At 42.9% G+C, this 26,791-nt stretch overlaps 1 protein-coding gene and 1 pseudogene across 1 annotated transcript in view; both read left to right on the top strand.

Moving 5' to 3' along the window:
* The window catches only part of LOC110576941 (laminin subunit alpha-3-like), a 188,260-nt gene that overhangs the window by 6,601 nt on the left and 154,868 nt on the right, over nt 1-26,791 (top strand). The gene's annotated exons all lie outside the window — the stretch shown is intronic.
* Nucleotides 2,945-3,506, top strand: LOC110576847 (annotated as a pseudogene).

The following is a 26,791-nucleotide window of genomic DNA, read 5'->3' as shown; positions in this document are numbered from 1 at the left end:
TCCTCAATTCCTCTGTTACTACCTTCTTTTGTGTTTAATTTCTTTTTCTTTTTTTAAAGATTTTATTTATTTATTTGACAGAGACACAGTGAGAGAAGGAACACAAGCAAGGGGAGTGAGAGAGGGAGAAGCAGGCTTTCCGCTGAGCAGGGAGCCTGATGTGGGGCTTGATCCCAGGGCCCTGAGATCATGACCTGAGCCAAAGGCAGACACTTAACGACTGAGCCACCTAGGCACCCCTAATTTCTTTTTCTAATGAACGATTTTCATTTCCTCCTCATTTACTTTTCTTTTTATTTTAAAATTATTTTCATAGTGGTTACTCTGGGGATTACAATTAACACCCTAAGTTTGTAACAGTCCAGTTTGAATTGATATCAGATTAGCTTCAGCAGCATCTAAAACTCTGCTTCTATACAGGTCTGTCCCCCCTCTTTATGATGTTATTGTCACAAATTAGATCTTTACACACTGTTGCTCATTGACATAAATATATAATTATTGTTCTGTGCATTTGTTTCGTAAATCATATGGGAAAAACCAAAAATCCAATAATTCTGGCTTTTGTATTTATCTACGTAGTTAACTATACTGGTGTTTTTTATTTCTTTGTATGGCTTTTAGTTATTGTCTAGTATCCTTTCATCTCAGCTAAAGGACTCCTTTAGCATCTCTAGCCTTTTAGCCTTCAATAGGGCAGGTCTACCAGCAACAAACTCCTTCAGCTTTTGTTTATTTGGGAATGTCCTAATTTCTCCCTCATTTTTGAAGGATAATTTTACCAGGTATGGCATTCTAGATGACAGTTTTTTCCTTTCAACATTTTAAATATATCATCTCAATGCCTTCTGGCTTCCATGGTTTCTGATGAAAAATAGGCTGTTAATCTTACTGAGGATCTCTTGTATGTGATAAATTGCTTCTCTTTTTCTGTTTTCAAGATTTTCTCTTTGTCTTTTGACAGTTTCATTGTAATGTGTCTTGGTGTGGATCTCTTTGAGTTTTTCCTTCTTGGAGTTTGTTAAGTTTCTTGGATGTGTAAATTCATGTCTTTAATCAGATTTGGGACGTTTCAACCATTATTTCTTCCAGTATCCTTTCTGCCTCTTTCTCGTTCTTCTGTGAGACTCCCATAATGTGTATATTGGTCCATAGGTCAAGGTCCTACAGGTGCTTTGAGCTTTGTTTATTTTTGTTCATTCTTTTTTCTTTCTTATTCTCAGACTAGATATTTTCAACCAACTTATCTTTAAGCTCACTGATTATAAGTTGTTGTAGGTTTTTGAATAGATTGCAGAGTTCTGAAAATGTTCATTTTGACAGCTTTTTTTGTGAAATTAATTGTTGCTTTAGTGGAGGATCAGATCCTTGAAGCTCTCTCCTCTGCCATTTTTGTTGACATCCTTACATCTTCTTTTTGAGTGCATCCTTGCTTTCTGGTACTATAGCATGTTCCAGGGCCATTTTTAATTTTTTTTGCTCCTGACTTGGAACCAACTGGTCTTTCAAGGAGCATTGTTTGTTTATTTATTATTATTATTATTTATTATTATTATTGTTTATTTATTATGGGTGTGGTATTTGGAAACCAAGATGTGGGTATCAGGTAAATGCTCATTGTTACTAGTGTATCATTGCTTTTAGACCCTTTCAGTGGACAGAGCTAGGAAATATATGAATATCTACTAATTTATATATGCACACACATCTACACTGGAGATGCAATTGATTTTTGCATATGGGTCTTGTATCCTATGACCTTGCTGTAGTTTTTTTGTAGACTCTTCAGTATTTTCTTTTCTTTTTTTTTTTTTTAAAGATTTTATTTATTTATTTGAGAGAGAGAGAATGAGAGACCGAGAGCATGAGAGGGAGGAGGGTCAGAGGGAGAAGCAGACTCCCCGCCGAGCAGGGAGCCCGACGCGGGACTCGATCCGGGGACTCCAGGATCATGACCTGAGCCGAAGGCGGTCGCTTAACCAACTGAGCCACCCAGGCGCCCTCTTCAGTATTTTCTACATACAGAATTACATGTGTTTTATTTTTTCATTTCCAATCTGTATGCCTTTAATTTCTTTTTTTTTTTTTTAACTCATTCATTCATCACAAACACTTATTAAGTGGGTCTTACATGCCAGGCATCATGTTTGATGCTGAGGATGCAAAAATGATCCAGACATGATCTTTCTGTAGATTACTAGTGTTTTTATGGCCTAATTTTCTTAAAAGACCAGAGAAACTCCTATGAGGGAAAATAGGATATCATCTCATTGTATATATCTTCAAATGACTCTCATTTAGAGGTGACTAACTCTGGCTCTACAATCATGTAGACCCGAGTTTGAATGCTAACTGTAAAGCTCTTTGACCTTGGAAGATTGCATAATCTCAGTTTCCGCATATATAAAACAGAACTAATGATAGTGTCTATCTCACACATGTATTGGGAGGATAAAAAGCACTCAGCATATATTGTGGCACATAGTGCTCAGTAAATGTGTTTTTTCATGGTATGAAAAAATTGTTAGGTAAGATTTCTTTCTTTTTTTTTTAAGATTTTATTTATTTTTATTTGAGAGAGAGGGAGTACATGAGAGGGGGGAGTGGGAGAGGGAGGAGCAGACTCCCCGCCGAGCAGGGAGCCCGACGCGGGGCTCGATCCCGGGACCCCGGGATCATGACCTGAGCCAAAATCAGGAGTCAGACACTTAACCGAGCGAGCCATCCAGCCACCCCTAAAACATTATTTTGACAATGAAGTGCACAGTGCATTATATACTGAGCATATTCGGCATGCTAAATTACCCACAGGCAAAGTGACTCTTCTAGGATAACAGTGTTAAATTGTTTTGGTACTGTGTTGATAACTAATTTAGATATTATTGGTTTACACAGGGACACATTTTTATGGCAATTAAAAAGTTATTTTGGGGGGAGGGCAGCCATGGAATTGGACGAGGAACAGCTGTCCACACAGCCAGCCTTGGAGACCGAGGGGTTGCACTTCCTGCAAGTCACAGTGAGCCCCCTGCTAGTCCCTGTGGCTGGCACATCACCCGCTGAAGGTGTTCAGCTGCATCCTTCTCTGTGTGGTGTTTCAGAAGCTTTCCACCCAGCTGAGGGCCTCGGGGCAGAGGCAACTGGACGGCTGTGGAACCTGATGTCATTAAAGGACAAGAGGCTGTAGCAGCTGCTTGTTTGAAAATGCAAGAGGAATTAAAGGCACAGGGTGAAAAGTATAAGGAAAAACTAAGACAGTTCGAAGAACAAAAAAAGGAGACAGAAGATTGGAATGTGGGACAGCATGCAAGAAGGAAAAACGTACAATGGAAATGTAAGAAAGCCCCCAGAAGAAGAGAGTGCTGGGCTTTCAATCTCATCGGTCATTGTGAAATGAAAATCTGACAGAAAGCCTTTGCGGGGAGGTGGTTACCACCCTTTGTCTGGTGAAGGAGGTGGAACCTACTCCTGGAGACCTGGGCAGAGGCACATCATCAGGTGGATGAGGCTGAGAATCTTGTTAGTGACGCCTTTGACGTTAGCAAGATGAATCCTTAACCCTCAATTCGGTTGCCTGATGCACGTTTTTCACAGTGACTAGCCATGGGGGGGGAGGTTTATTTCTTTTCTTTACTACACCTGTACCTTTAATGGTTGATGTCAGCCTAGGACATAGACATCACCACCTGCAGTAGGGGCAGTTGGTCACACTTCACTAAAGCCAGTGACTGCGTTCACTGATTTCATAGGTAATTGCTAGTTGGTAGATAAAGGCCTCTGGGTGATTAACAGTCTTGATAAAAGAGATCTAGTAATGGTTCTTCAAGTTAGAAGCCCCAGCTGGTACGAGAGTCTCTGTGACAGGTTGTGCTGAATGATGTCTTTCTTGTAAATGGTGAGCCCACCAGTGAGGATTTCTGATGCAGACAGATGATGGGGTTGTTTCTACATATTTATTGTTATGTACAGAACTTTGGAAAAAAGAAACTGTAAATATTTAAAAAAATGCAAAGAACATTTTTAGCATCTTTATTAAATTCAAGGAAACTCTTTATGAACTTGAATTTGTCTATCAAACATTAAACAACTTTTTAGCATTCCAAAAAAAGTAACCATTCCATTCCATTCTGGAACCATTTGCCTAGTGAGGAAAAAGTTTCATTAAATGGTACCTCAGTGGTCTTAGTCAGTGGAATTGACTGTATACATGGGCTTCTGGCCAAGGGACATGTGGGGGCTGAAATCCAGCCTGGGCAAGGCTCTATCTGCTCAGAGGCAGGGAGACTTTTTTCTGCTTCATAAAAAAAAAAGAGCTTTTTGCATGAGCTAGCAGGGCGTTGATTAGATCCCTCATGCCAACAGGGTGGAAAATGCCCTGGGGAAAGCCAACTCATTGAATCTCATGTGTCCTGCCATTTTTTCAATGTTATTGTATTTTCTTAGTGGTTTTCCCATCCTAGATGCTCAGAAAACACATGTGAAATTAATAAATGAACATTAGCTAGAGAGAAATATGGGTTTTAATGAGATTATTTATGCAGAGCTTAACTGTGAGAAGTGGGAAAAAGAATTCTCCACCACTTTCAAGTTATGCCATTTACTGCATATACTGTGTACAGAAATGATACAAATAAAGAGGCAGAAGGGTGAGCAGGGAGAACAGCCTAGTGATCAGGGGACTTCCTCCCCTGCTCAGTGCAAGGTATTAGTTTAACACACACTTATATAACACTTACTGATGCTTGGCACTGTTCTAAAGCACCTTACATGTACTGACTTCTTCATCCTCACAACCACTTATGAAGGGGCTACTCTTAGTGTGCTCATTTTACAGATGAGAAAACTGAAGCACAGAGAGGTTAAGTGATTTGTTTAAGATCAGAATGCTACTATGTGGTATGGCCAGGGACTCCAGCTGCAGAGTTCATGCTCATACCCATCTACTAACTATTCCTTCCTCAGAGTTGCAGCCAAACAGTGCACCATCTTGCTAATTCCATTCATTATCTTGGAGCCATTTATCTTAATGTCTGGTGTCCTTATTAGCTAGATCTTGAGCTCTCTGAGGGTGGGGCCACAGTTTCCTGCTCGTGTCTGTCTTCCCTGTAGCAGCATGTCACGGATACTCCATAGATGATTTTTGAAGAAACTTTCAAAGGACAACACCATCATAGAATTTTCCATTTGGAGCAACACCTGGATAGAAGTGCTGTTTGACAAAAAAAATACCTGAATTTCAACAACCTGCCTTTGGAAGGCAGGTGTGGCCCTGATGTGTTGAATTTCAAAGTAGAGGTATCTGATACAGCGGCCAAGACCAAGAAGCTACAAGAGACAAGAAAGGTTCCTTCCTCTACAGATTTCAGAGGAAGCAGGGCCCTGCCAACACCTTGATTTCAGACTTTTAGCTTCCAGAATCGAGACAAGACATTTCTGTTCTTCTCAGCCACCCAGTTTATGATACTTTGCTATGGCAGCCCTGGGAGGCTAATACAGTAACTGTTTGTCTTTTGGGCTGCCATAACAAAGTAGTATAGATTGGGTCACTTATAAACAACAGAAATTTATTTCTCACAGTTCTGGAGGCTGGGAAATCCAAGTTCAAGGTGTGGGCAGGTTCAGTGTCTGGTGAAGACCCACTTCTAGTTCATGTTTTTTCGCTGTGTCCTCACATGGTAGGAGAGGTGAGCGATCTCTTTGGGTCCTCTCTTATAAAGGCACTCCTCCCATTCAGTTCATCCTCATACCATCATCTTGGGGGTTAGGACTTAACATATGGAATTGCGGGAAGGGGGACACACAAATATGCAGTCCATTGCAGTCATTTAACTTTAAATCAAATAACCAGTCTCTTAATCAGTCAGCTGTACTTACTGACTATTCAGTGTGTGAGTTATCTGTGTGTGGGAGAGTGAGGATGAAGGGCACTGTATGAGGCCCCCGGGGTAGTTCTAGGCTCTCTGTTCTTGAGACTTCGCAATCTGGCAACTCAAAGTGTAGTCTCGAAATAGAATGAGGATTGCTCTTGGCTGAACAAATATTTAGGGATCACCCACCTTGAGGCATATTTATTTATTTATTTAAAGATTTTATTTATTTGGCAGAAAGAGACACAGCTAGAGAGGGAGCACAAGCAGGAGGAGTGGGAGAGGGAGAAGCAGGTTTCCTGCAGAGCAGGGAGCCCTATGCGGGGCTCAATCCCAGGACCCTGGGATCATGACCTGAGCTGAAGGCAGATGCTTAGCGACTGAGCCACCCAGGCACCCTGAGGCATCTTTAAGTATGAAGAATGTATCAGAAGGGCATAAAGTAAGGATTGACTAATGCAGGTGAGACTCTGGGAGTTTGGGAACAATGGATACATGGATACCGTGAGCCTTGGATCCCTTTTGCACAGAGCCTGGTGGTTGGATGATCCCTTCATCACTAGTGAGGGCTGAGGAGCTGCGTCAGGGGAAGGATGGGGTGGGATTGTGAAATGAAAGGCCCAATTCCCCATGTCCTGGGATTTGCTCTGCGGAGACTAAATATTGCTGAGGATTTGTGTGCACCAGAAGACATCGGTGGCCAAGATTCTAATCAAGGTCGTTCGCATAGTGATGTGAAGAGTACAAAAATTTCAGACTTTCAAATTTTCCTGTTGTCTTCTCTGTTTCCAGGTGGCTTTCCTATTTCATGGTGACAACTGATCACTTAATGTATCTTTAATGTGATCTTGAATGTTTTTAATGAACCAGAAAAATTACAAAATGGTGGGAGACCTCATTAGGAAAATCTCTTAGTAAGAGTGCCATAAACTAGTTGAAGATTTTTTTTTTTCTTTCGTTTTCTTTCATTATCTTTTAGGTTAACTTAGTAGTCTTTTATCTGAGTAAAAATATAAAAATATTGAGGTTACTCTTTCTAACAGTAATAAAGTCTTCGTTCCCTCTCTCTGAGCGCCATGTAACTCTTCGTACCTCCCATACACTTGGTGTTACCTGCAGCCTCCATTTTGTTTGATCACTTGCCTGCCTCGGTTCTGGGTGTTGTTCTCTCTGGCTATTACGTACAATGATTGTCACTCTAGCTTAGGAGGATTGGAGCTGAAATAAATCACATTTAGAACTGCTCGACCAACCACAAGGAAGATGAGGCCGGGGGCTTTCAGAATCATGACAGAGATGTTTGCAACCAGTGGCTCTCCATCTTCACTGAAGACAAATAGAAGGGGATGTGTAATGTTGCATCACAAAGGATTGGGATCAGCTGTGGGCAGAACTGCCTATGCAGAGTGCACTGCATCACTGAAAGGGCTTTTAAAGAAGAGGGGATGAGAGTCCTTTACTAGGTCAAAATTCCGTGTGTCATCTTGTAGGCCCATCTGCAGATAATTAGAAGGCTTTGACTGGCAGGCCTCCTGGCGGAAGCTGCCCTCCCCACACCGGACCTGTATACAGTGAGTACGTTGCACTTTTCTGCAGGGAGTTAGAACCAAGGGTTCAGGTCCCCCTGGACCAGCCATGCTCGTCCGCGTCTCTGCATTCCCAGCCCAGGAGCCTTGAATCCGAGGCCTCCAGTGGAGGTACCTGGTACTTCCCAGGTGCCTGCCCTGAGACTTATGGGCTGCTCTGGCTGAGGCCCTTTTCCCCATGCTGACTGGGTATTTTTCTACTCCCGCTCTCTCCTCCTTACCCTCAATCCTCTGGGCTCATAAAAAGGCAGGAGCCTTTTGTTTGGGTAGTGGGATACTTCTCCTGTCATCTGAACCCTGCCTGGTGCTGTTTCATGGGGGAAAAACAGAACACTGGGATGCTGGCATCTTTGCCTCTTGCCTTCACTGTTGCAGTGAATGAATAAGGTCTCGAGTGTTACTTTCAGATTGGCTTGTTGTCCTCATTGACCATCTCAGCACCTGGAAGCTCAACTGGAGTTGGTAGAACTTTTGTGGATGATATTTTTAAAAGATTTATTTATTTATTTGAGAGAGGGAAAGAGAGAGAGGGAGCAAGTGCAGGGTTGGGGAGGAGCAGAGGGAGAGGGAGAGGGAGAGAGAATCCTCAAGCCGACTCCCCGCTGAGCATGGAGCGCGATGCAGGGCTCGATCCCATGACCCTGAGATCACGACCTGAGCCAAAATCAAGAGTCAGATACTTCTCCGACGGAGCCACCCAGGTGCCCCTGGATTATTCTTAATGTGGATTCTTATCAACGAAGGCAAGAACTGCTACCTGGGGATGTGTGTGTACACACACTTGTGTGTGATATTCATCCACTCCTGTATTGAACAAATATTATTGATATGTATGTGCCGGGCACAGAGGAGACTGGGAATACAAATCTGAACAAGGCAAGAAAGGGCTCTACCTACATGGAGGTGACATTCTATGGGGAGACTGCGACCAGTGAATAAATACACACAATAATTATGGATTGTGGTTGTGTCTTGGAGAGAATAAGCAGGATTTTGTTAAAGTGATTGATGAAGGCAAGCTTCTCTAGGTTCGGTAGATGGAGAAGCTTTTCTAAGGATGTGTTATTGATACAGCAGCTGGGAGTTGAGAAGAAATCAGCCCCATGAAGAGGGTGGGAAAATGTGTTCCATTTAGAGGGACCAACAGGTACAGGGGCTGTGAGGTGGGAAAATGCATGGCGTGTTCTAAGAATTCAGAAAGCCGTGCTGCCCTCGTTGTTACGTATTTTGAATGTTATGCCCGAGTGAGATCTCTGTAGCCTTTCCAGAATTTATAAATGCTTCGTTTTATTTTTGTGTGTATTTATACCCTTTCCAGTCCTCAAAAGAATTGAGGGGACTGATGAAATTTAAAAACTTTGAACAAAAGAGTGGAGGGAATGGGACAATGGGAAAATAAAGCCATGAAGAGTATAATTACTTCAGAAGGAGATTAATAACTGAAAGGGAATTGAAAGGGAAAAGCTTGGCTTGAGGAATGAATCAGGTCAGGGTCAGACTGTGTCTCCCAAGGGCAGTGTCTGGCTCTTAGCAGGTCAGTAGTTGGTGGTTGAATGAATACGCTATTAGCGCAGACGTGTTCTCATAAATCTAGGCTTTGGCATGAAACTCTCAGGAGGAAGTACTTTGGGTTTGGGGGCTCGAGGGGGCAGGCGTAAATGTGACCTGGCCTACTTTGTAACCCTGAACTTGTGTTAGAGCAGGCCACTTACATGCAAGTACAGGTACCGAGGGACCCCTTCTTGCCAGTGAAATGCCAACACAGTGTACAGAGAACAAGAGGATAGAGGGAGAAGTAGAAAGAAGAGGAATGTATGGAGACCATTAAAATATGAGTTTAAAGACTTCCAGAAGGAATTTCTTGGGTTCTTTCTTTTTTTTTTTTTAATTTTTTTATTGTTATGTTAATCCCCATACATTACATCATTAGTTTTAGATGTAGTGTTCCATGATTCATTGTTTGTGCATAACACCCAGTGCTCCATGCAGAACGTGCCCTCCTCAATACCCATCACCAGGCTAACCCATCCTCCCACCCCCCTCCCCTCTAGAACCCTCAGTTTGTTTTTCAGAGTCCATCATCTCTCATGGTTCGTCTACCCCTCCGATTTCCCCCCCTTCATTTTTTCCCCTCCTGCTACCTTCTTTTTTTTTTTTTCTTAACATATATTGCATTATTTGTTTCAGAGGTACAGATCTGAGATTCAACAGTCTTGCACAATTCACAGCGCTTACCAGAGCACATACCCTCCCCAGTGTCTATCACCTAGTCACCCCATCCCTCCCACCCCACCCCCGACTCCAGCAACCCTCAGTTTGTTTCCTGTGATTAAGAATTCTTCATATCAGTGAGGTCATATGATACATGTCTTTCTCTGTTTGACTTATTTCGCTCAGCATAATACCCTCCAGTTCCATCCACATCATTGCAAATAGCAAGATCTCATTCCTTTTGGTGGCTGCATAATATTCCATTGTATATATATACCACCTCTTCTTTATCCATTCATCTGTTGATGGACATCTTGGCTCTTTCCACAGTTTGGCTATTGTGGACATTGCTGCTATAAACATCGGGGTGCACATACCCTTTCGGATCCCTACTTTTGTCTCTTTGGGGTAAATACCCAATAGTGCAATTGCTGGATCATATGGTAGCTCTATTTTCAACTTTTTGAGGAACCTCCATACTGTTTTCCAGAGTGGCTGCACCAGCTTGCATTCCCACCAACAGTGTAGGAGGGTTCCCCTTTCTCCGCATCCCCGCCAACATCTGTCGTTTCCTGACTTGTTAATTTTAGCCATTCTGACTGGTGTGAGGTGGTATCTCATTGAGGTTTTGATTTGGATTTCCCTGATGCCGAGTGATATTGAGCACTTTTTCATGTGTCTGTTGGCCATTTGGATGTCTTCTTTGGAAAAATGTCTGTTCATGTCTTCTGCCCATTTCTTGATTGGATTCTTTGTTCTTTGGGTGTTGAGTTTGATGAGTTCTTTATAGATTTTGGATACTAGCCCTTTATCTGATATGTCATTTGCAAATATCTTCTCCCGTTCTATTGGTTGTCTTTTGGTTTTGTTGACTGTTTGCTTTGCAAAAGCTTTTTATCTTGATGAAGTCCCAATAGTTCATTTTTGCCCTTGCTTCCCTTGCCTTTGGCGATGTTTCTAGGAAGAAGTTGCTTCGGCTGAGGTCAAAGAGGTTGCTGCCTGTGTTCTCCTTTAGGATTTTGATGGACTCCTGTCTCACATTGAGGTCTTTCAACCATTTGGAGTCTATTTTTGTGGGTGGTGTAAGGAAATGGTCCAGTTTCATTCTTCTGCATGCGGCTATCCAATTTTCCCAGCACCATTTGTTGAAGAGACTGTCTTTTTTCCATTGGACATTCTTTCCTGCTTTGTCAAAGATGAGTTGACCGTAGAGTTGAGGGTCCATTTCTGGGCTCTCTATTCTGTTCCATTGATCTATGTGTCTGTTTTTGTGCCAGTACCATACTGTCTTGATGATGACAGCTTTGTAATAGAGCTGGAAGTCTGGAATTGTGATGCCGCCAGCTTTGCTTTTCTTTTTCAACATTCCTCTGGCTATGCGGGGTCTTTTCTGGTTCCATACAAATTTTAGGATTATTTGTTCCATTTCTTTGAAAAAAGTGGATGGTATTTTGATGGGGATTGCATTGAATGTGTAGATTGCTCTAGGTAGCATTGACATCTTCACAATATTTGTTCTTCCAATCCATGAGCATGGAACGTTTTTCCATTTCTTTGTGTCTTCCTCAGTTTCTTTCATGAGTATTTTATAGTTTTCTGAGTACAGATCCTTTGCCTCTTTGGTTAGATTTATTCCTAGGTATCTTACGGTTTTGGGTGCAGTTGTAAATGGGATTGACTCCTTCATTTCTCTTTCTTCTGTCTTGTTGGTGTATAGGAATGCCACTGACTTCTGTGCATTGATTTTATATCCTGCCACTTTACTGAATTCCTGTATGAGTTCTAGCAGTTTTGGGGTGGAGTCTTTGGGGTTTTCCACATAAAGTATCATACCATCTGCAAAGAGTGAGAGTTTGACGTCTTCTTTGCCGATTTGGATGCCTTTTATTTCTTTTTGTTGTCTGATTGCTGTGGCTAGGACTTCCAGTACTATGTTGAATAGCAGTGGTGATAGTGGACATCCTTGCCGCGTTCCTGACCTTAGGGGGAAAGCTCTCAGTTTTTCCCCATTGAGAATGATATTCGCTGTAGGTTTTTCATAGATGGCTTTTATGATATTGAGGTATGTACCCTCTATCCCTATAATCTGAAGGGTTTTGATCAAGAAAGGATGCTGTACTTTGTCAAATGCTTTTCCTGCATCTATTGAGAGGATCATATGGTTCTTGTTCTTTCTTTTGTTAATGTATTGTATCACGTTGATTGATTTGTGGATGTTGAACCAACCTTGCAGCCCAGGGATAAATCCCACTTGGTCGTGGTGAATAATCCTTTTAATGTACTGTTGGATCCTATTGGCTAGTATTTTGGTGAGAATTTTTGCATCCATGTTCATCAGGGATATTGGTCTGTAATTCTCCTTTTTGATGGGGTCTTTGTCTGGTTTTGGGATCAAGGTAATGCTCGCCTCATAAAATGAGTTTGGAAGTTTTCATTCCATTTTTATTTTTTGGAACAGTTTCAGAAGAATAGGTATTAATTCTTCTTGAAATGTTTGGTAGAATTCCCCTGGGAAGCCATCTGGCCCTGGGCTTTTGTTTTTTGGGAGATTTTTGATGACTGCTTCAATTTCCTTAGTGGTTATAGTCTGTTCAGGTTTTCTATTTCTTCCTGGTTCAGTTTTGGTAGTTGATACATCTCTAGGAATGCATCCATTTCTTCCAGGTTATCTAATTTGCTGGCATAGAGTTGCTCATAATATGTTCTTATAATTGTTTGTATTTCTTTGGTGTTGGTTGTGATCTCTCCTCTTTCATTCATGATTTTGTTGATTTGGGTCATTTCTCTTTTCTTTTTGATAAGTCTGGCCAGGGGTTTATCAATCTTGTTAATTCTTTCAAAGAACCAGCTCCTAGTTTTGTTGATCTGTTCTACTGTTCTTTTAGTTTCTATTTCATTGATTTCTGCTCTGATCTTTATGATTTCTCTTCTCCTGCTGGGTTTAGGCTTTTTTTTTTTTTTTTAGATTTTTATTTATTTATTTGAGACAGAGAGAATGAGAGAGAGCACATGAGAGGGGGGAAGGTCAGAGGGAGAAGCAGACTCCCTGCCAAGCAGGGAGCCCGATGCGGGACTCGATCCAGGGACTCCAGGATCATGACCTGAGCCGAAGGCAGTCGCTTAACCAACTGAGCCACCCAGGCGCCCTTGCTGGGTTTAGGCTTTATTTGCTGTTCTTTCTCCAGCTCCTTTAGGTGTAGGGTTAGGTTGTGTACTTGAGACCTTTCTTGTTTCTTGAGAAAGGCTTGTATTGCTATATACTTTCCTCTTAGGACTGCCTTTGCTGCATCCCAAAGATTTTGAATAGTTGTGTTTTCATTTTCATTGGTTTCCATGAATTTTTTTAATTCTTCTTTAATTTCCTTGTTGACCCATTCATTCTTCAGTAGGATGCTCTTTAGCCTCCATGTATTTGAGTTCTTTCCAACTTTCCTCTTTTGATTGAGTTCTATTTTCAAAGCATTGTGGTCTGAAAATAGGCAGGGAATGATCCCAGTCTTTTGGTACCGGTTGAGACCTGATTTATGACCTAGGATGTGATCTATTCTGGAGAATGTTCCATGGGCACTAGAGAAGAATGTGTATTCCATTGCTTTGGGATGGAATGTTCTGAATATGTCTGTGAAGTCCATTTGGTCCAGTGTGTCATTTAAAGTCTTTATTTCCTTGTTGATCTTTTGCTTAGACGATCTGTCCATTTCAGTGAGGGGGGTGTTAAAGTCCCCCACTATTATTGTATTGTTGTCGATGTGTTTCTTTGCTTTTGTTATTAATTGCCTTATATAATTGGCCCCTCCCATGTTAGGGGCATAGATATTTACAATTGTTAGATCTTCTTGTTGAATAGACACTTTAAGTAGGATATAGTGTCCTTCCTCATCTCTTATTACAGTCTTTGGTTTAAAATCTAATTTGTCTGATATAAGGATTGCCACCCCAGCTTTCTTTTGGTGTCCATTAGCATGGTAAATGGTTTTCCACCCCCTCACTTTCAATCTGGGGGTGTCTTTGGGTCTAAAATGAGTCTCTTGCAGACAGCATATCGATGGGTCTTGTTTTTTAATCCAATCTGATAGTCTGTGTCTTTTGATTGGGGCATTTAGCCCATTTACATTCAGGGTAACTATTGAAAGATAGGAATTTAGTGCCATTGTATTGCCTGTAAGGGGACTGTTACTGTATATTGTCTGTGTTTCTTTCTGGTCTATGTTGCTTTTTGGCTCTCTCTTTGCTTAGAGGACCCCTTACAATATTTCTTGTAGGGCTGGTTTCGTGTTTGCAAATTCCTTTAGTTTTTGTTTGTCCTGGAAGCTTTTTATCTCTCCTTCAATTTTCAATGACAGCCTAACTGGATATAGTATTCTTGGCTGCATATTTTTCTCATTTAGTGCTCTGAATATATCCTGCCAGTCCTTCCTGGCCTGCCAGGTCTCTGTGGATAGGTCTGTTGCCAATCTAATGTTTCTACCATTGTAGGTTACATATCTCTTCTCCCGAGCTGCTTTCAGGATTTTCTCTTTGTCTATGAGACTTGTAAGTTTTACTATTAGATGTCGGGGTGTTGACCTATTTTTATTGATTTTGAGAGGGGTTCTCTGTACTTCCTGGATTTTGATGCCTGTTTCCTTCCCCAAATTAGGGAAGTTCTCTGCTATAATTTGCTCCATTATACCTTCTGCCCCTCTCTCTCTTTCTTCTTCTTCTGGGATCCCAATTATTCTAATGTTGTTTCGTCTTATGATATTGCTTATCTCTCGAATTCTGCCCTCGTGATCCAGTCGTTGTTTATCTCTCTTTTTCTCAGCTTCTTTATTTTCCATCATTTGGTCTTCTATATCACTGATTCTCTCTTCTGCCTCATTTATCCTAGCAGTTAGTGCCCCCATATTTGATTGCACCTCATTAATAACCTTTTTGATTTCTACTTGGTTAGATTTTAGTTCTTTTACTTCTCCAGAAAAGGTTTCTCTAATAACTTCCATGCTTTTTTCAAGCCCAGCTAGTATCTTTAAAGTGATGTTCTGAACTCTAGATCTGACATCATACTAATGTGATTAAATATGATCAGGCTGGTATATAGATCAGTGCCACACACTAGATTTTGGGTGTATTTTGGTCTGTTAGAAGAAAGTGCCTCCCAAAATTTTAAAGAAAGAAAAACTTATATATGTACAAAAATAAGGGTTGATATGATGAAGGGATGGAATATGACTATAAAGATGGAAATTATAAAAACTTTTATAAAAGGAATTGATAAGAAGTTGTTTGAAAAAGAAAGAAGAGGATTAAAAAAAAAAGAAAAAAAGGGAGAGAATGTGATCAGGCAGGGGAGTAGAAAAAAAACATACACTAGAGATTTAGGGTATCTTTTGATCTGTTAGAAGAAACTATCTCAAAATTTTAAAGAGAGAACAACTTATATATATATTGCAAAAATACGGGTAACTACTATGAAGGGATAGAATATGACTCTAAAAATGAAAAATAAAAATGTTTTTTAAAAAAGGGATTGATAAGATGTTGGTTGAAAAAGGGAAAAAGAAAAATTCAAAAAAAAAAAGAAAAAAGACAGTAAAAAAAAAAAAAAACTTTGAAAGACTAAAGAATCATGGTAGAAAAGCCATGAATTCTATGTGCAGTATTCCCCTAGCACTGGAGTTCTGCCGTTCTCATTGATCGGTAAACTTGGTCTTGGCTGGCTGTTCTCCTGATCTTCTGGGGGAGGGGCCTGTTGCTGTGGTTCCCAAATGTCTTTGCCGGAGGTGGAATTGCCCCTCCCTTGCCCGGTCCGGGCTAAGTAATCTGCTCGGGTTAGCTCTCCGGAGCTTTTGTTCCCTGCAAGCTTTCTGTACAGTTTTGGAGGCCAGAGAGTGAAAATGGCGGCCTCCCGATCTCCGCCTCGGAGGAGCCGAGAACTCGGGGCCCCACTCCTCAGTGCGCCCCCAGAGAAAAGCCGCCAGTTACTCCCGTCTCCCCAGTCTCCGGCCGCACTCCGTGCTCACCCGGCCTGTGACCGCGCATTTCTATCTCCGGCACTCGATCCCGTGTGGAGTCTCCAAACCCAGCAGATCCCTGCGGTGCACTCCCGCGCAGCCCCTCCCAGGGGAGGAAGGGGAGTCTCCCCGGATCTGCCGCTTGTTGGGTCCCTGCTGGAGGAGCCGTGGCCCGACTGTGCCGCGGATCACGGTTTATGGCAACCCCGAGCTGAGAGCCCGCACCTGGGCTCTGTCTCTGCAGCCGGCTTCCCTGCTCCGATACCTGGGAGCTCTGCCGCACTCAGGCACCCCCGGTCTTTCTGTGACCCCGAGGGTCCTGAGACCACACTGTCCCACGAGGGTTCCACCCCCCACTTAGCCACTGGAGTGACGTCCCTCAGTGGAGCAGACTTCTAAAAGTTCCGATTTTTTTTTTTTAAAGATTTTATTTATTTGAGAGAGAGAGAATGAGAGAGAGAGAGAGCATGAGAGGGAGAAGGGTCAGAGGGAGAAGCAGACTCCCTGCTGAGCAGGGCGCCCGATGCGGGACTCGATCCCGGGACTCCAGGATCATGACCTGAGCCGAAGGCAGTCGCTTAACCAACTGAGCCACCCAGGCGCCCCTAAAAGTTCCGATTTTGTGCTCCGCGGCTCTATCACTTGCCAGAAGTGGCTGATGGAGGCCCCTCCCCCGCCGTCTATCCTTCTTGGGTTCTTTCAAGAAGGAACCAGTTGGTCCTGGAATCCCCCAAAATAGATTGTATGGTGTCAGAATTAAGAGCATGGGCTTTGGAATTAATAGAGCTTGCTTTGAAAGCATCTCTTCTTCAGGATGTGATCCTGAATGAGTTATGTTACCTCTTTGAGCCTTGGTGTCATCTTCTGTAAATGGGGATATAATACCATTTAGTTCACAAGGTTATTCTGAGGACTATATGAAGTAAACCATATGCACCTGGGACACAGTTAGTGTTTAATAAATGGTAATTCTAATTAAAGGTGGTTGGGGAAGTAGAAATATCAAGGCCTTGATAAAGAGGCCAAATGTGTATTAGGAGAGGGAGATATAGTTCTGGTGAAACCTCTTTTGAATGGAAGGAAATCAGCAAGAAGCCTGTTGTGGCCAGTAGAATGACCATCATTTTCTTTCTTTGCTCTTTGATTTGGCCACAATGAGAAGATAAGCAAGGAAGGTTGGTACCTGAGGAATCTCTGAAATGGGAGAGGCACCATCTAAAGATGGGAGAGCTGAGTTGAGCATGAGTGGTGCTTCCTGGCCAGAGCGGATAAGTGGTTAGAGGTTAGGAGCTGGGAATGGGCTCTGGGCACCCTGATGGGTGGAACAAGTAGATTTCCATTAGAGGAGGAAAAGGTGGTCTAGATTTAGTTACACTGTGCTTTTTTTTTTTTAAGATTTTATTTATTATTTGAGAGAGAGAGCAAGAGTGAGAGGCAGAGGGAGAAGCAGACTCCCCGCTGAGCAGGGAGCCTGACACTGGGCTCGATCCCAGGACCCCGAGATCAGGACCTGAGCCGAAAGGCAGAAGCCCAACCGACTGAGCCACCCAGGCGCCCCTACACTGTGCTTTCTAATGAGTTCAGTGACAAGAGTGTAAGTCTGCAATTTCCTTTTGTTCTTGAACATCAGGAGTTTAGCTTCTGACATAAAAGTTAAAATCACACACACACACACACACACACACACACCTTTTCCCTCTGGGGAGAGAGGGCCATAGTTTGGGATTACTGCTCCTCCTTATCACTAATTAACTCGTTTATCACTTTCTAGTATATTTCCTGAAGTGAGTAACAAAATAGTTTATGCCATTTTTATTTCTTAACTAAATGAACAAATATTAAGTACCTACCTTGAGCCAGAACCTTGTGTTGTAGGTGGTGAGCAAATCCCTGCGCTCAAGGCACTTGCAATGCAATAAGGATGATAGACAGCAAAACCAGCAAATAAGTGCTTCCTGCTCAGAAGAAGAGAAAGCAAAGACGGTAGAAAGAGATGGCAGAGTGCAGCACGGCTTTTGTTGGAGAGGACAGGGAAGGCCTCTTGGAAAAGGGACTTAAGTCCAGGAAAAGCATATTCTCGGGAGAGGGAAGAGCAAGTGCAAAGACCCTCAGGCAGGACCGTGCTTGGCGTCAATGAGGAACAGCAAGAGCATCAGTGTGGGTCGAGGGGAGCGAGTGAGGGGAAAGTGGAGGGCTGTTTGTCTCCTGCTGGGAATGATCCAGTAGAGGGCTATGTAGAGATGCAGGAGAGTGTGTGTGTTTAGGGGGTGAAATTGCAGACGTAAAGCCCTTGAGCAGGCAGGAGGGGCAGATTCAGCGTGTGGGAGGAGGGGGGCAGGCAGGGGAACATTGGAGAACAGACAGCTTCTCCACAGCCATGGGAGACAAGGCAGGTGTGTGGGCACACATGCAGGGAGGTTTGTGGATTAGGAAGATGAGCGAATTCAGCGAATTCATCCGGAGAAGGGAAGAGGAAGGAGGAGGTTTGAGGAGCATCGAGAATGTGTAAAATAATTCCTAGGAGAGTAAAAGAGGGAATACAGTGAAACACCGTGCCAATATAGAAAAAACACAATTCTCAGTTGTCTGCGGGTAGAGAGAAGCATCTTCCTTTACCTGGTCAGACCTGACTCACAGGCAGGCGTGAGCCAGCGGGACACGTTTCTCTAGCCAAGGCCAAATCTCTGAGGTGCCCACAGATTCGCTGCTTCTTGCTGCTGCTGCAGGACAGCTACTGCCCCTCCCCCCGGACTCCTCCTTCCCGCCCCCACCTCCCACCCCCCAGCATCCCTCCCGGGTTTCCTGTCTTGGCTACACCACTTAGGCAAGCTGCTCAACCTCTTTGAGCCTCTGTCTCCTTATCTGTAAAAGGGCCAAATGATTGAACTCATCTTAATAGATTTATCATGAAAGTCCAGTCACCATGTGCCAAGTGCAAGGTGCTCTGTCTGGCGGGTGGATGTTTCCTTTTGTCATCACCACCATCAATGTAGCTTCTTCTGTGACTGTGGCTGCAAGATGGGTCTCTAGCGGCACACTCCGCCTGTGCCTGTCACTGCTGCCTCTGTGGTCCCCGACTGCAGGGGCCGGAAGAATCAGCTGAGGGGCTTGCTAAAAATTCCGATTCTTCCCCCCACCAGAGACACAGCCTTGATATAGGGATTCAGGACCTGAAATCTGCATTTTAAACAAACAACCCAGGGGTCAAATGTTCTCCACATCAGGGCTCCATTTATGGATGATGATCTCATTGAATTTTCACAGCCACTACATACAATTGGAGGATTAGCCCATTTTAACAAAGGGAAAAAGGACCTAAAGGGAAACTAAATAAGTCAACCAATATATAAAGGTTATCTATCTATCTATCTATGTATCTATCTATCCATCCAAGTAGGATTTAAACTCCAAGATTTTACTCCAAAATGTATCTCTTTGATATGAGTTAAAAGCAAAAAAACCCCCAGAATTTGGCTTGGAGGGACACAATTTTCTAGTAATAAATGTAAATTTTGCAGACATTTTCTTATTTGCCTTAAAAAAAAATACCTGGAATCAAGCTTGAGTCCTATGGATCTCTCCAGTCCTTGCCTCCAGGAGCCCCGCACGCTAGAGATGCGTGCTCTGCCCACCGTGGGGTGAAATCTGTTGGGGGCCCCGTAGAGCTGGGCACTCTCCTGGGCTGTGTAATGGCCCTTCACCCATCTCTCAGATGTACAGGTCTGCAGGAAACGGGCAGAACTGCCTGTCTTAATCATTGGTGACCATGCTGATGTGCTTGTGGGCTTCTCAGAAGGGACGATGTTCTGAACAAGGTCTGGGAAGGAGCAATCTTAAGTTTGGAATGGGTGCACTCCAGAATGTTCTCCACATCAGGGCTCCGGCTGGCTTGGGTTGGGGCACTTGAGACAGTGCCTTTAAGGCACATGGCCTCAGGAACCTTGGCGAGTGATGGCTGGGAGGAAGGTTCAGGGTGGCATGAATGTGCTAATACATCATGGGGCTGTTGGCAGCCGAGTGTGGTTCGAGGCTGCCGTTGCTGGGTTTTCTGAGCCTGCCATGAGGGCGTGCATCCACGCATCCGTCAGACAGGGTGCTTTCCCGAGCTGGGTCTCTTTCCCAGGTCATGGGCAGGTGTGTGGAAAGTTACGTAAGTGCTGTTTCAGCGCGGCCTCACCTTCCATCCAAGTGTAGGACGGAGCTCTTTGATGGAGCTTGCAGCTGGATCAGGATGGAAGGCGTTCTGGCTGGGAGAAACATCACCAGACCACACACGGGTCCTGGTTCCGGCCCGTCCTGGCTGTGAGGTTTGAGGTGAGGCACTTCACCTCTCTGAGCCTTCCCTTCTTCACCTTTAAGTTTTGAATACCTTGATATAAGCCTGAGAGTGTCGTGAAGATTAAGCAAAGTAAAGCATGGCATGCCTCTCCTGGGTTTAAATATCCCCGGGCTAGCTTGATTCCAGCACCTTTTGGTATTATGTGGTGTTTGAGCTACTTCTCTTCTCTCTTGCTACATTTCTTTAGGGCCAGGGGCCCACTCTTAGTGTTTGTTTGCTTGTTTTTATCTCCGAATCCAAATTAGTGCTCTACACATTGTAAGGAATTCTAAGAAGTTGAATAAATGAATGAGGGTTCACACAATAAAATTATATTAGGGAGCACTGCTGTAATCAACCTCTAGTTTCTTAGAACAATACAGTTTTATACTGTGGATTGAGATGGGAAGCATTATATATGAGAGATTTTCAGTTAAGGAGAATCAACAATGTTAGGAACTAGGAGAGACTTTTTTCCATCCTTCTGAAAAAGCATAGGTTCTTTCGTGGGTCTCTGAAACATTGGCTTATCTTCCAGGGCCTTCCAACCTTAGATCTAAACTGTCTTGTTATTTATTTGAACAGTTCTGTCCCCTTTCCTTCTAGCCCCTTCTGTTATATTTGCTATCTCTCATATGGCTAGGCTAATAATAGTCTTGACACAATTCAGAGCATGCGTCCCTTGTCCTTATTTCCAAGATAAGTCCCTTGTCCTTGTCTTTTAGTATTCTCATCTCTGTCTGGAATACAGAGTAGGTGACCAGCACAGGTTTGTCGCACGGATGGGTGAATTATCGAACACAAGCGTGAAAGAATCCTCTGTTCCCTCTGTCCTCCTCTTCTCTGACTTCTCTCAGTTTTGGTCCTGTTTTATTTATTTATGGCTATTTTTAAAATACTGGACCTCAGATGCAGAGTTGGATTATGGATTATTCACAACCCTCAGTTTATGACATGCTTTTATCCTTGGTCCTTGCATCGTCTGCTTTAATGTATGTGTGGATGGATGGATTTTAAATAATATAACAAGCCCCCATGTACTTGCCACCAAAACCAGATTAGGGCCTTGATAATAACTTATGTCTAACCATATGGTTTCCTCACTTCCCATCCCTCTGTTTCTCACAGTCTGGGGTAGCCATCATCCTGAATCCTTTATTAATCTTTCCTTTGCTTTCCTTTTTTTTTTTTTTTTAAAGATTTTTATTTATTTATTTGACAGAGAGAGGCACAGCGAGAGAGGGAACACAAGCAGGGGGAGTGGGAGAGGGAGAAGCAGGCTTCCCGCTGAGCAGGGAGCCCGATGTGGGGCTCGAACCCAGGACCCTGGGATCATAACCTGAGCCTAAGGCAGACGCTCAACGACTGAGCCACCCAGGCGCCCCCCTTTGCTTTCCTTTTTATATAGTTTTATTATATCTATCTATCTTCCTAAAAAGTGTTTCTCATTTTGATTGTTCTTAACTTTATATCATGCTCCCCCCATTTGTTATATTGCTAAGATTCATCCATATTCTTTCATGTTGTAAAATATATTCATTTATTCATTTTGGTCATTTATTCATCCATTGCGGGAATATACTGCCATGATTCATTCACACTGATGGGGCTGGGTCATTAGGTCATTCCCAGGATTTTGCTCTTGTGAACAGTGCGTCTATGAATATTCTTGAACATGATGTCATCAAGTTGTGCAAGAGTTTATGGGTTATGAGCTTGAAGGTAGAATTACTGGGTCATAGGAAATGTGAATTTTCAAAGTTATAAGATAATGCCAAAATAGCTTCCAAAGTCTCTACACCAATTCATACTCCTACCACATCCTTTCCAGTGCTAGTTATCCTCAAATTTTGAACTTGGGCCTTTTGAATGGATATAAAAGAGTATTACACTGTGGTCTACCCTGATCACTAATGATGGTGAGAGTGAACATTTCTTTGAATGTTTATGGATGTATGTGTTTCCTCTTCTGTAAAATGCCCATTCCTACTTTCACCCTTTTTTCTGTTGATCTGTTTATACTTTCCTTATTGATCTGCAGAAGTTTGGTATGTATTTCTGACGAGAATTCTTTGTTGATCTTATGTTCTTTGTTTAGGTATTGATTCTTATGTAACAACACCCCAAAACTTGGGCTGATTGGGCTCAGTTGGGTGGTTCTTCTGCCCCATGTGGTGTCAGCTGGAATAACTCAGTTGTACTCAGTAGGTGCCTGCGTAGGACTGGGGGATCCAAGAAGGCTTCACTAATGTGTCTGGTGTCTCGGTGCTCTTCCATGCATCCACACCATTTGGTTAGAATGGGCTTTCTCATAGCATGGTGATTTGGGGGTAGCTGGACTTTTTACCTGGAGGCTGGCTTGCAAGAAGCAGACTCTGCCAGTCCTTTTAAAGCCTCTGCTCAAAAACTCCAGAATGATACTTCTGCAAATAATAAAGCCAGTCTGGATTCAAGAGGAGAGAATAACCTCCAGGGAGAATAGCCTCCACTTCTTGATAAGTGAGGTGGTGGACACACACATGGAGAAGGAATTGATGGCAGCCATCATGAGACACTGTCTGCCACTTGTATGCTGTGAATATCTTCCAGTTTGTAACTTTTCTTTCTACTTCTTTAAGGTGAACCAATATTCTTTTTTAAAAATTTTTATTATTTTAAAATTTTATATTGTTTTATTTTATATCAGAGAGAGAGAATGTGTGAGAGAGTGGGTGGGGGAGGGGCAGAGGGAAAGAGAGAATCTTAAGCAGGCTCCAAGCCCAGCATGGAGCCCAATGTGGGGCTCGATCTCACGACCCTGAGATCATGAGCTGAGCCAAAATCAGGAGTCGAACACTTAACCAACTGAGCCACCCATGTGCCCCTAAGGTGAACCAACATTCTTAATTTTGATCTATCTCTTCTTTTGTAACCAATGCTTTCTTGTTTAAGAAATCTTTCCTTGCTCTACATTCTAAAAGATATTCCCTGATTTTTTGCACTAATTGGTTTTAAAGTTTATTTCTGACATTAAGTCCTTAATTCATCTGAAGCTGATTTTTGTCTGTGGCTTCAGTAGGAATTTGATTTTATTGTTTTCTATTGGATATGGATTAGCTTTTCCCACTGACCTGATGTACCACCTCTGTTATATACTAAGGTTTCCAAAATGCGTGGGTCTGTTTGGGGCTCTTTTCTGTCCTGTAGGGCTGTTTCTCTCATCTTGCTCTGTTTTAATTATGACAGCTTCATAATAAGCCCTGATACCTTGAAGGGCAAGTTTCATCCTTCCTGGTCTTCCTGTTCAGCAATATCCTGGCTTTTCTTGGTTCTTTACTAGTCCATATAACTTTTAGAATTATTGTGCTCCAAGAGAATCTCTATTGAGATTTTTATTGGACTTTTTTTTTTTTAAGGATTTTATTTATTTATTTATTTGAGAGAGAGAAAGACAGAGAGAAACAGCGTGAGAGGGGAGAGGGTCAGAGGGAGAAGCAGGCTCCCCGCTGAGCGGGGAGCCCGATGTGGGACTCGATCCCAGGACTCCGGGACCATGACCTGAGCCGAAGGCAGTCGCTTAACCAACTGAGCCACCCAGGCACCCAAGATTTTTATTGGACTTGTATTGACTTTATAGATCAACTTTGGGGGAGAATTGATAAGTTTTTTATATTATCCTACCCAAGAAAACAGTCATTTCATTTGTTTAGATTTTAGAAATTCTTTTAATTAATTTTAATTAATTAATTTTTAATTAATTTTGTTTCTTAAATTCCCTATATGAGCGAAATCATATGGTATTTGTCTTTCTCTGTCTGACATATTTCACTTAGCATAATACCCTGTAGGTCCATCCATGTTGTTGCAAATGACAAGATCTTGTTCTTCTTTGTGGCTGAGAAACATTCCATTGTATATACATACCACATCTTCTTTATCCATTCATCTATTGATGGACATTTGAGTGGCTTCCATATCTTGGCTATTGTAAATAATGCTGTAATAAGCTCAGGGGTGCATATATCTTTTCACATTAGTGGTTTTTTTTTTTTCTTTGGATAGATACCCAGTAGTGGAATTACTGAATCATATGATAATCCTATTTTTAATTTCTTGAGGAACCTCCATACTGTTTTCCAAAGTGGCTACACCAATTTGCATACCCACCAACAGTGCATGAGGATCCCTTTTTCTCCACATCCTCGCCAACACTTGGATTTCTAGTCTTTTTGAGTCTAACCATTCTGACAGGGTGCTGGTGGTGACATTTCTCTTCACCCCCTCCCCTCCCAGTCTAGATAGCCAGGCACTTTTGGGAACCAGTGGGAACCCTCTCCACTTATCTTGCTAACACCATGTGCCCCACCCTTGTGTTCCCCTGCAGATGTGTCCCATCCACACCACCCCATTTGGCATGTGTCCCTCCAAAGCCACTTCTGCCCTGACATACCCTGCAAACAACCTGAGCAGGGACCAGCACCACTCCAAAGTGACTCCTGCCCTGGGGAGGGGGGAAGATAACCACACACACCGATGCATCTGCAGTCCCAGCAGCCGCTCCTTATAACTAGCAGCAGAGAGAGAGCACCCTGGTCATCAGTGTGACTACGGCCTCACAGACAGACGGGGGCAGGCAGCTGGTGTGACTGCGTGCGCTGCCCACCAACAAAAACCTCTCAGGGGACATCACAGGAAGCATGTCCTGCAGTTCGGTGTGATCGCAATCCCGGCAGATGGACTGACAGCAGACATCTGGTCTGACGGCTGACACTGCCCGCCTAGGAGCCTGCAGCATCCCCAGATAGGCCTCCTACCAGCACAGGGACCAAGCCCTGCCCGGCATGCCCCCAACAGGCAAAGCGGACCATTGCAGCTGACTGGACTGAAGACAGACGCGGTTCAGCCGCAACAGGAGGCTGCATGTAGCCCCCCGTAGGAGACATCCCTGCAGCACCTGGTTCTGGTGAACGGGGGTATTGCACTGTAGGGCACCACGGGACCTCTTCTTCTTAGACCAATGGCAGGGAAGAATGTATGTTACTGACTATCCACAATGTCTAATAAACTGGAGTAGATAGTAGCTGCCAGATGGGGAGGAGAGTTACAAGGTGGTGGTTGATATACTATTTCTGGGGCCCCAGGCTTGGGTCTTGGTTCTTACTATTTACAGTTGGGTGATTCTTGGGAAAATTACTTAACTTATTCACTGTGTTTCCTCAGCTGTAAAATAGAGGTGATGGCCTTAGGGTGCAAATGTGAAGTACATGGTGCCCGGTGCATAATCGGTGCTCTATAAATCCTCACTTTATTTGTTAATGTAATTATTTGAAAATTGAGAATCACCGAAACAACACAAAAAGCAACATTTCTATTCCTTATATCTTCATTATGGAGCTGGAGATAAATGTAGATCATAAGCAGCCACATCCTTGGAAGAGATTTGCTTCTAATTACATGTAAATCTTCTAACCTCGGAGGAGCAACAATATAATTCCCTTATCAAATAATTAAATTGGTAAAATTCCCTCTGGGAAAGAATGGGAAAAATAAAGATCATTGAAAGGAAAAAAATCCATAAATGTTTAGATGTCTTAGCTTAGTTATTACACTTTATTATGATAAAATTTTTATAGAAAGAACCCCCCCTTTTTTTTTAAGAATTGCTGATGGGATCATTCTTTTATTGGGCTTCTCGGTGGTGTGAGGCAATGTGCTGGCTGAAGTGTGGTGACAAGCAGGACACAAGCATGGTCTCTGATCTCAGGAACTCAGGGGGCTGCTTAGCCCAATGTGCGGCTTCTGAGTTACATAAGTCTCTTTATAGAATGTCAAGAGATAAAGTTGTACATAATATGTCTCCACGTACGAGAGACTCCTCAGTTACACACTCGATGAAAACATTTGGTTTTCACATTTGGTTACACACCAGGATCAAATTTATCTTTGAACACTTAATTAACTTTCAAGAGGCTTGCCAGGGACAGATCTACCATCGTGTCACAGAACATTCCTGGGAAGACTGTGGCTATAAGTTTGCTTCTTTAAACGCCCTCCTAGATGGTGGTGATGCTCTGAGGTAATTTAATTGGGGAGCAAAGCAGTTCAGTGTGTGAAGCCCACGGCTGGTTAAGCATGATCTTTTGACCCAGTTAAAATGTAATCAATATATAGGTAAGGCTTTTTAGGCGGTAATGCCTAGTTTTCGATTACTTATGCTGTTGTTAAACTGAACCAACTGGCCTCCGTGCCTTTGCTCATGCCCGTGCCTCCCCCTGGAGCCCCTTCCCTGTTTGCTGGTCACTGACAGTTACCAGAGCCCTGTCCATCCTCACCGGCGACTTAATCCCACCTCTTGCACCCTGTTTCCTGAGCCCAGGGCATACGTATCACTTGAGACCCGGGCCTCTATACTCTTGCCGTATCCCGCTTTCCTTACTATTATTTGTCTCCTTATCGCCTCCACTGGGACCGCGGACAGGGATTCTCTTTGTATCCTAGTGCCTGACCCGGAAATTGCAGAGGAAAACGTAAAGAGTAAAAAGGATTTGCTGAAGGAAAACATCTTTGCATCTCAGGTACAACAGGTTCTTCTTAAAATGTCATATAGGACGAGGAAAACTTAGCTGTTACACATGGAAGATAAATATGATATGTGTCCTAGAAACATTATAAACAGAGGTATAAACAGGTGATATGGTTTAAGATTAAGTGAAAAAGAAAAAGCCTTACTACTGTCTTCAGAATACATTATGATCAATGTCAACAGCTGACATCTCTAAGCTGTGTAAGTGGTCTCTTGTTTCAGTTAGCTCTTTACTATATTGATAGGAAAAATTA

Source organism: Neomonachus schauinslandi, chromosome 14 (genome assembly GCF_002201575.2).
Source record: "Neomonachus schauinslandi chromosome 14, ASM220157v2, whole genome shotgun sequence".
NCBI classification, from domain to species: domain Eukaryota; kingdom Metazoa; phylum Chordata; class Mammalia; order Carnivora; family Phocidae; genus Neomonachus; species Neomonachus schauinslandi.
This window is presented reverse-complemented; position numbering and strand designations above follow the sequence as displayed.